At 37.9% G+C, this 10,016-nt stretch overlaps 1 long non-coding RNA gene across 1 annotated transcript in view; it reads right to left on the bottom strand.

Moving 5' to 3' along the window:
• The window catches only part of LOC147563999 (uncharacterized), a 35,720-nt gene extending 30,749 nt beyond the window's left edge, over nt 1-4,971 (bottom strand). Inside the window, exons 1-2 of the long non-coding RNA XR_015225870.1 lie at nt 4,790-4,971; nt 3,860-4,057 (exon numbers count right to left, since the gene is read on the bottom strand). This is a non-coding gene — a long non-coding RNA (uncharacterized LOC147563999). The remainder of the gene's footprint in view (nt 1-3,859; nt 4,058-4,789) is intronic.
• Between the last annotated feature and the right edge of the window lie 5,045 nt (nt 4,972-10,016).

The following is a 10,016-nucleotide window of genomic DNA, read 5'->3' as shown; positions in this document are numbered from 1 at the left end:
CTAGATAGAGAAACAGAGCTTAGTAAGACCTTTGGTTTTCGAGTACCATCCTTAGTTCGAGTAATCATAGGGTGAGTAGATGTTGTGGAAGGAGGTTTGGATGGGAGAGATGAAGATGGAGGTTGAAGAACAGGTGAAGAAGATGATGTCTGGTTATTTAGAATTGAGGTAGTTGGAGAAGACGACAGTTGATTTAGGGTATTGGTGGTGGGTTCAGAAAAGGCTGACTGGTCTGATGAAGAGGGGTTGGTGGCCACATGGACGTCAGATGCAGGGGACTGATTGTCGAGAGATGGAGTGGGTGATGAAGTAGTGGGTGAAGGTGAGTTAGAGTGACCGACCACCGGAGCCGTTGGATTAGAAGGTGGGTGATGATCACTGATGTGAGTGGAGCGTAAGATTTGTTGAGTGGGTGGACGGCTGATGTGTGGGCGAGGTGGTCCAGGTGGACCAGTGAGCCCTGAGTCTCTGAGTGGGACTGACCACGTCAGGGATAGTGGAGGGAAATTAGGGTTTTTAAAAAGGGGAAAGTTGGAATTAGGGTTTGGAAAAGGAGAAGAGGAAGATGACCGAAAGGGAAACTGAAATTCATCAAAAATTACATTTCTTGAGATATAGATTCGAGAGGAATTGATATCCAGACAACGGTAACCTTTGTGATTGATGCTATAACCAAGAAAGATGCATGGTTTAGATTTGAAATCAAGCTTTGAAGATCGATAAGCTGTTAGTAGAGGAAAACAGAGACAGCCAAATGTTCGAAGGAAATTATAGTTAGGTTTCTTGTGAAACAATTTTTCAAAAGGTGAGATACCTTTATGAATCGAAGAGGGAAGCTGATTAATTGTAAAAATGGCAGTCTGAAAAGCATCTGGCCAAAATTTAATGGGTGCAGAGGACTGATGAAGAAGACAGAGTGCTGTTTCCACTAAGTGGCGAATTTTTCGCTCAGCCACTCCATTCTGTTGGGGAGTGTGGGGACAAGTTCTGCGATGAATAATTCCATTTTGAGTAAGAAAATCAGAGAATTCATTGCTAATGTACTCTCCACCTCCATCAGTTTGGAAAATTTGAACAGACTTTGAGAATTGGGTTTCTACCATTTGTTTGAAAATTTTGAAGTGAGAGAAGACTTCTGACTTGTTCTTAAGAAAATAAATCCAGGTATATCGTGTATAATCATCAACAAACAGTAATACATAACGATATCCTAAATTAGATAAAGAAGGAGATGGACCCCAAAGATCAGAATGAATAAGCTCATTTGGAAATTTAGATTGATGATTAACTGAAAGATAAGGAAATTGATGGTGTTTACCCAAAACACAGCTATCACATTTAAACTTAGTCATTACAGAATTTGATAATGGTAATAACTTTTGATTAACTAAAAATTTAAAGCTTGAACTGTTGACATGTGCAAGACGACGATGCCAAACTTCAGAGGAGGTGCGAGAACCAGGTGGAACAGCCTGAGCAAAAAGGTTGAGAGAAGGAGTACTGATGGATGGAGGAGAGACTTGGAATAGACCATTAGACATCTTGCCTTCGAGGAGTGTCTTCCCTGTGGGAAGGTCCTGAACCAGAAAACCATGGCGATGAAAAATGGCAATACAATTTAGATCAACAAGAAGTTTAGAGAGAGAAATAAGATTCTTCTTGAAGGAAGGAACAAGTAAAGTGTCTTGAAGTATAATATTAGAAAAAGGGATAAGATAGTTACCAACACCATTGACAGAAGCTGTGTTGCCATTTCCAACCATCACACTTTCAGGGAGAGCAACATCTGATCGAGAAATTTGAGAGGCTGCATCAGAAGCTATATGAGAAGTGGCTCCCGAGTCCACATACCAATGTGGATCAGTAGTAATGGAATCAATCCCTAAGGCAGCAAAGGACTGATTCAGCTCATTTGTTCGATTGAGGGAATAACATTGACGAGCAGTGTGGCCATACTTGCCACAGTATTGACAGACAATTGATTGTCTAGAGGGAGGTGGACCTAGAACAGATTGCCTTGAATAACCCCCTCTATTGGAGTTTCTTCCACGACCACCACCTCTGTAAGAAGAACGACCCCTATAGCCCCTATTGAAATTTTGATTGGGGTTGAATGAGCGAGAAAAAGGGGGTGATGAAGATGAAGGAGATAAAGGTGTTTGAGTGAGAAGAGCTGTGGGGTTAGTGGTGGAAGAAGTTGAGATAAATTGAAGTCTGAACTCTTGGGTGAGGAGAAGAGAGTGAAGTTCAGAATATGAGGGAGGAATGGCTCTAGTAGTGACAGAGGTCACAAAACTTTCATATTCAGGTCCAAGACCAGCAAGAACAATAAGAACAAGTTCATCATCTGCTACAGGATGACCAATAGCAGCTAGTGAATCAGATAATGTTTTGAGTTTAAGAAGATAATCAGAAACAGAGAGAGAGCCTTTCTTTGATGTTTGGAGTTGAAGCTTGAGATTCATAAGCCTAGCAGAGTTAAGGGAAGAGAAGGTTTGTTCAAGTGATTCCCAAACAGCTTTTGAAGAGTTAAGTCCAAGAACTTGAGCTAAAATGGGCTCTGTAAGAGTAGCATTGAGCCAGGAGAGTAGCATTTGGTCGACTCTATACCAATACACATAGTCAGGATTTGGTATAGAGGAAGAATCAGATGAAGAGGGGAGAGTAGGTGATGGTGGAGGGAGAGAACCATCCACAAATTTGAAGAGGTCTTGAGAATGGAGAATGGGTAGAAGCTGGCTTTTCCAAAGAAGGTAGTTAGAATGATCAAGACGAATAGAAATGAGATTAGCAATATTAGTCAAGGTAGGAAGAGTAGACATAGTAGGGGAGGGAACAGGGGAAGAGGGAGTAATGGAGATTGGGTTTGATGGACTTTCAATAATGGGTGGGTTAGATTGCTCGATTGGAGCTGCCATTGAAAAGAAAAGAAGTTGAAGATGAGGATGAAGAAAAGGAAGAAGGAGGCACTGAAAACTTTGAGATCTTTTAGGCTCTTGATACCATGAAGAATGTTTGAAACCTCAAGGATGCCCACTCGAGTAGGGCTGCATAGTATATATAGAGATAAACATAGGGTTTAAGTGTTACAAGAATACCCTTGATCAAGGGACAAAAATAAAGCATAACCCTCACTCTTATAACTAACACTTAACACTTAACACTCTTATAACTAACTATGACATAACTATAACTAACACTTAACAGAAATATCTATCACTGACTAAGCTTGAGAACTTAAGGAGCATATGTTCAAATAGTATGGCTTTTCCCGTTTTGGAATACATAAGAGTAGAGTTCTGTCCGAAATTGAAAAAGCTTCCATTTGACAACAAAAGTAACAAAAATAACACTTTAAAATTTATTGATGGAGGGAAGGAATGGTGGGAAAGCTTGGAATGGGACGATGACAACGTCAAGACCACTTTCCTTCCTCTTTTCTGTATGTCTCACCCTTGAGTTAAAACCTAAAACTCCTATATCTCCATGGAGTACCAGATTAAATCGAAGATTGTGTGGAATAATAAGTATGTTTTGCCTCAACAGGAGGAGTTGTGTTTCTCAAAAGACAAACCTGCAAAATGCCTAAAAAGAGTGCTATTAAAATATATGTAATTTCTTCCCTTATTTTCTTTGGTTCAACTTAACGAAGTGTGCTAAATGTATATCAATCGATCTTGTCAATGTAATATAGGACAACTCGATGGTTATCTTCCTTGAGAAATTTGAATTTGGAATCACAATTAAGATCACATGTTTTGTTTTAGAAAATATAATGTAATGCCTTCATCAAAATGTCAAGATGACACAAAATTTGAATGAGATAAATGATTTCATATATAAAATAAAAATTACATACCGGATAACGATGCCTTCCAATCCGTCGATAACCTTCTGCTGAAATGTTCTTTAAAGCAAAATTGGTGGCACTTCAATTTTTGTCTGGCTAACCGAGGCTCTATTAAAGAAGTTGTATGTACTCCCCGTTTATAGGGGAAATGGAGAAGATGATAGGCTTTCACTTTGTAGCAACTCTTTTTTCCATTTGATGAGTTATCTGGCGTGAACGCAACAAAATTATTCAATACACTTTTTTTTTCCCGGCTTACAACATAATTGTTTAAATCAAGTTAAGAAAACTTCCGGAAATATCACGCTATAGGTATTGATAATGGACAAGCACAATTTGTTCACACATCATGAAATCAATTTTTATACACATCATGTTGATTAAATAAAACGACAACGACCTAAGACTAAACTTTCCAATACACTTCAAATCTCTTTCGGAGGATTTCAAAAAGCTTATTATAACTCTGTGCCTATAGTTCAGTCCATTCTTACATCGCTGGAAATTTTATTTCATTCTAGTTCTTATTCTTTATTTGTTTCCTCTAAATTCAAATACAACATCTTCGAAAAACACAAATACGTGCAACAATGCATTAGTCCGCCTGACGATGCACTGTGTACTCTAATGTCATAACCTTTTTTGTTCCGAACTCCAAATGACTATTATTATACCTTTCTGAAAGTCTCTCACGACGAACTACTAAATGTTAAAACCTTTGAGACCTCTATGATTTACTAATTACTAAAACATTACTAAACCAGTTTCTTGTGTGAAGCATGTAAACTTTTCTTCTTCTAATTCCTAACTACTCTAACACTACAATTTAACCATAAACACATATAATACTAGTAAAACCCCACCCTTTTATGCTAAAAATTTCAATGATAAAACCCTTAAAACTATAAAAGCTTCAATAATCATCTATAAGTTGCTTACATTTACTTGGATGAATACCACTTAGGATAGCATTCCTTCGATTAATCTCTTCTAGTTCCTTCTTAAATTGCCTGGATTCTTCAGATTTCTAGTGAATTTTTTTTATTAAAACCCTTGAACTAACATTTTAGAGAGAGAGAGAATCTAAAAGTTCTTACAAAAGTTATGCGAAGAGGGGTTGGACAAAAGGCCCAAAATCAGCCCAACAATATGTATCACGCCCACTGCAGATAAAAAATGAGGGGCAGGTCCAAAATCAACCCAACAATATGTATCAGGTCCACTGCAGATAAAGAATGAGGGACAGGTCCAACAAGTCAGGCTAGGGATGGAATTTCCGAAACACCCTTCTTTTTTCGAAATTTACAAAACGGTCATCGAAAAATTCCCAGAAAACTCGAAAATTTCTGACAAATAATCTGACACATCTCCCATCACTGTGTACTTTTCATAAATTTACAAAATTGTCACTGAAAAATTCCCGAGAAATGCGAATTTTTTTGAAAAATAGTCTGATGCACCTGACATCAAACCTTGTACTTTCCACGAATTTATAGAATTGCCATTACAAAATTTACCAACTTGCCATTTTCGTTCTTTTCTCCAGATTTATTTCTTATTTCTTTTTTATTTTCTCCCACACATATTTCTCTCTCCAATCTCAACAAATTTCGTTATTTTTTCCAGATTTATTTCTTATCTCTTTCCAATCTAAACAAATTTCTTCATTTTTGGTAGTATTTCATTGATTTGTAAAAGGAAATTTTCTTGTGTATCGGAAATTATTTAGTGTACTGGCCATTGTTTGGATATGTACTACACATTTTTGTACTAGGAATTTTCTTGTGTACCGGGAATTGTTTTGTGTACAAGCCATTTGGTTATGTACTAGACATTTTTGTAGTGGAAATTTTCTTGTGTACTGGGAATTGTTCTGTGTACTCGCCATTTGATTATGTACAAGACATTTTTGTGCTGGGAATTTTCTTGTGCACCGGGAATTGTTCTGTTACTGACCATTTGGTTTAGTACTGGACACTTTTGAACTGGAATTTTCTTCTGTACCGGAAATGGTTCTGTGCACTGGTCATTTGGTTATGTACTTTGATGTTTTTAGAGATGAAGAAGATAAAATGTGAAACAAATAAGAGTGATGAAGAAGAAAAATAAGAACATAAAACTTTTAGTGAGAGGGGGGCAGAAAACTATGATGTTTTTAGAGATTGAAAGAGATGAAGAAGATAAAATGTGAAACAAAATAAGAATGATGAACATCCAAATATAAGAACATAAAACTTTTAGAGAGAGAAAGAACATAAAATTGATGTTTTTAGAGATTGAAAGAGATGAAGAAGATAAAATGTGAAACAAAATAAGAATAATGAAGAAGATATTTGGATGTATAAATAAGAAGAAAGGAGTTGAAACAAAATATAATAGGCGGGATCCAAAAAAAATTGGCTGAAATTTCGTCAAAAAATGGCGTTATTTTCGAATTTTCAAAAAATCTGAATGTTTCTCTGACATGACGCCATGTAAGGGGAATTAATTGCTTCGCTATCGTCCGTCAGATTGTCAGAAAACACGGAACTTTCCCGTGGAGCGGTAAAAGAGGGATAAATAAAATAAAAACCAGAAAAATGTGAGCTGTCCTGACAATTTGGACTGGGTTCTCATTTTTTTTATGGGGCTGGGGGTAATGCTTATTTACCCTCCATTTTTGGGCCTCTCACTCAAAAATCCAAACCATAATCTAGTTTCTCCTTTGAAATCCACTCAGAATCCACTCTTTGATTAAGTTTTTCTCTTCCAAACTCTAATCTTAGTTCAAAAAAATCCAAAGATAGAAATTTCTTATTGAATCTTTTCCTTTTAAAACTCTCAGGAAATTCCATTTTTGTCATTTTTAATCTATAGATTATTATACAGTTATCTAAGAACCCAAACCCACAAAATTGTTCAAAAGTAATTTTTTGGTATAGGAATGTGCTTCATTCTGGAGTGAAAAGCAGGGTTTTAAGCTAAAGTAATTGTACTTTGATTATCACACTATAGTCGCAAGACCTGATGAAGAAAAATTTAATTTTTTGAATAATGTGGTGACCCCACACCACATGGTTTCAACAGTGCATGAGCAAGGGATTTGTACTCAACCTCAGTGAAGCTCCTATAAATTGTGTGTTGCTTCTTCGTTACCAAGAGATTGGTGTACCGGCAATGGTGACAACATAACCACTAATAGATGTATCATTCATCTTGAGGATTTCTTGCCCAATCTGAATCCAAGAAACATCCTAACCGGAGATTTCGTGGAGAAACAAGTAGACCTTGAGTAATAGATCCGTCAAGTATTGTAACACCCCAAATCCAGATTTCCACGTCGGCCGCCTTGAAAACCTAAACTTAAAACATTTCTCCGCATAAGAGTAATCATATACGATATACTCATCAAGGAGACAAATAATATCGAACATGAAGCTCAAAAAGTAACAATAAATCAACTAATGAAACTTTACCAAGTTTTTGAAAACTCACCGAGTGTCTCTAAATCATCAACACAAATGTCGGACAAGATCAAACAAAAATAACACCAAGTGTTTAGGAGATACAACTCCAAATAACTACCTAAAGAAATCAAGAAAACCACTAAAGAAACTCCTCCAAGGCTAACTATGACACAAGCAGGTGGCACTTTCCGATTTCCTTGTCCTGAAAAATAAAGGTTGGGTCAGACCCCAACAAGTAGATTTCGAAACCTCTAAAGCCTCAATAGACAGTTTCAAGAGCTACCAAAACAAATAGACAACCACACATCATGTAAAGATGTCCAAGTATAGTTTGCGAGTTGTGACCACTAGAAATAAAGTGTACCACATATGTAACAAACAACAAAAAGCGACATGACGAGTTGGTGTCTACCTTATTTGTAAAAGTGTGGTCCACAAGGTCATCCATTGTGTTAGCGCCGACCCCATACGATCCAAACCTATATCACATCCAGTAGAGAGGATCGATTTAACCATAAAACTCTTACAACCCTTCACCAACTCCATCACGTCACACATACATAATATCACACCATTTGTAATAAACAACTAAAAGCAATACGACAAGTTGATATCCACGTTCTATGAGAGTGTGGTCCACAAGGTCATCCATTGTGTTAGCGCCGACCCCATACGCTCCATACCTATATCACATCCGGTAGAGAGGGTCGAACCAACCACAAAACTCTCACAACCCCCGCCAACGCCATCACATCACACACATATAATAGCATCACACCACGACATACATAAATCAAAATCATATTCTAGGACATGATCATGTATCTATATAAAGAGTATTGTTAAATAGTGAGAGACATCTAATTATAAGAGTTATATGTTAAAATCATGGCAAATAAAGGGGGTTTTGCCCTAAATATCATTGTAATACATGAATGTAGCATGGGAACGTTAATAGAGATTGTATGGTTCACCAAGTATGACATTAGAGCAAATATCTTACAAAACCTAACACATAGTTGGGATTTCAAAGTGACCTAAGAATGAGTATGTAGAAATAAAAGATCTACTACTTCTAATTTATACATTTGTGTCAAGAACCCTAAACTATGTTCAAGTAATACTAAAACCTAGGGTTTGTAGTGTTATCTAATTTGTCTAGGTTTTCTATAAAAATTGCTATTCAAGCCCTAGAGAGATAGAAATCTACCTTAATCCAAAGCAAACCAATGAAGAGAATCCCAAACCAAGAACAACAAAGAAGACAAGAAAACCTCAAGCTCCAAGCTTCTGATCCCTCCTTCTTCTTTAGCTTTCTCTCTTTGGGAAAAATAATATCCAAAACCCACTCTCACTCTCTAACTCCGGTTGAAGGAGAAAAACATAAAAAGAAACAAAAGGGTATAGGCAGTAGGGTTTTCAAAAGTGGGTTTAAAAGGCTATTGCTATATACACCCCTATATATTGGTAAGGGCACTACAATCTCCGCTCCTAAAGGAAATTTCGTCCTCGAAATCGAACATACCTGACGAGAGAAAAAGATGGGGACAACGAGACTGCATATCATCCTCGCACTCCCAAGTAACTTATTTATCGTTGTGATGATTCCACTGAACCTTGACCATGGGAATAGTCTTCCAGCGAAGCACATGCTCTCTACGGTCAACGATGCGAGCGGGTTCCTCCTCATACGCTACATCTGGTTGGAGTTCTAAGTCATCGTAGAAAATAACTGAATGTTGTTCTTCATCTCTCACATGCTTCCGAAGCATTGATATATGGAATACGTTGTGTACTCCTGCCAAGCTTGCAGGCAAGTCAAGACGATAAGCCACTTTGCCTACGTTCTCGACTATCCTGAAAGGTCCAATGTATCTCGGAGCCAATTTTCCTTTCTTACCAAACCGTAAAACACCCTTCATAGGTGACACCTTCAACAAAACCTCATCTCCAACGATAAACTCCAAATCCCTACGTCGTTTGTCATCATAACTCTTCTGACGGCTCTAAGCTGCTTTGAGCCGTCTCCGAATTAACGCAATCTTTTCAGAAGTATCCCGAATCACCTCTGGTCCTTCTAGTTTAGCATCTCCTGCCTCTGTCCAACATAATGGTGATCGACAAGGCCTCTCATATAATGCCTCGAAAGGAGTCATGCCAATGCTAGATTGGTAACTATTATTATATGCGAACTCTACCAAGGGCAAGTGATCTTGCCAACTACCACCAAGATCTGGTATCGAGCATCGTAACATATCCTCGAGTACTTTGTTGACTCTCTCTGTCTGTCCATCGGTCTGAGGGTGAAAGACTGTACTAAAGTGTAATGATGTTCCCATAGAAGCTTGGAAACTCTTCCAGAACCGAGACGTAAAGGATGAATCCATATCTGACACAATAGACACTGGAACTCCGTGCAGCCTGACAATCTCCTTAATGTAAAATTGTGTCAGTCGATCTCCACTATCTGTCGTCTTCACTGGTAAGAAGTGAGCCGACTTAGTCAGCCTATCAACTATCACCCAAATGGCATCAAAGTCTCGGCTCGAACGCGATAAACCTGTGATGAAGTCCATCGATATGTTCTCCCATTTCCACTCTGGAATAGACAACGGTTCTAGAAGCCCCAACGGATGTCGATTTTCTGCCTTCACCATCTGACACACCTCACACTTCCTTACATATTCAGCAACATCTTTCTTCATTCCGGACCACCAATA

The sequence above is a fragment of the Eschscholzia californica genome, unplaced genomic scaffold (assembly GCF_041429995.1).
Source record: "Eschscholzia californica isolate CP2 unplaced genomic scaffold, dmEscCali1.0.p SCAF_1, whole genome shotgun sequence".
Taxonomy (NCBI): domain Eukaryota; kingdom Viridiplantae; phylum Streptophyta; class Magnoliopsida; order Ranunculales; family Papaveraceae; genus Eschscholzia; species Eschscholzia californica.
The sequence above is the reverse complement of the archived record's forward strand: the minus strand, read 5'-3'. Positions and strand labels throughout refer to the sequence as shown.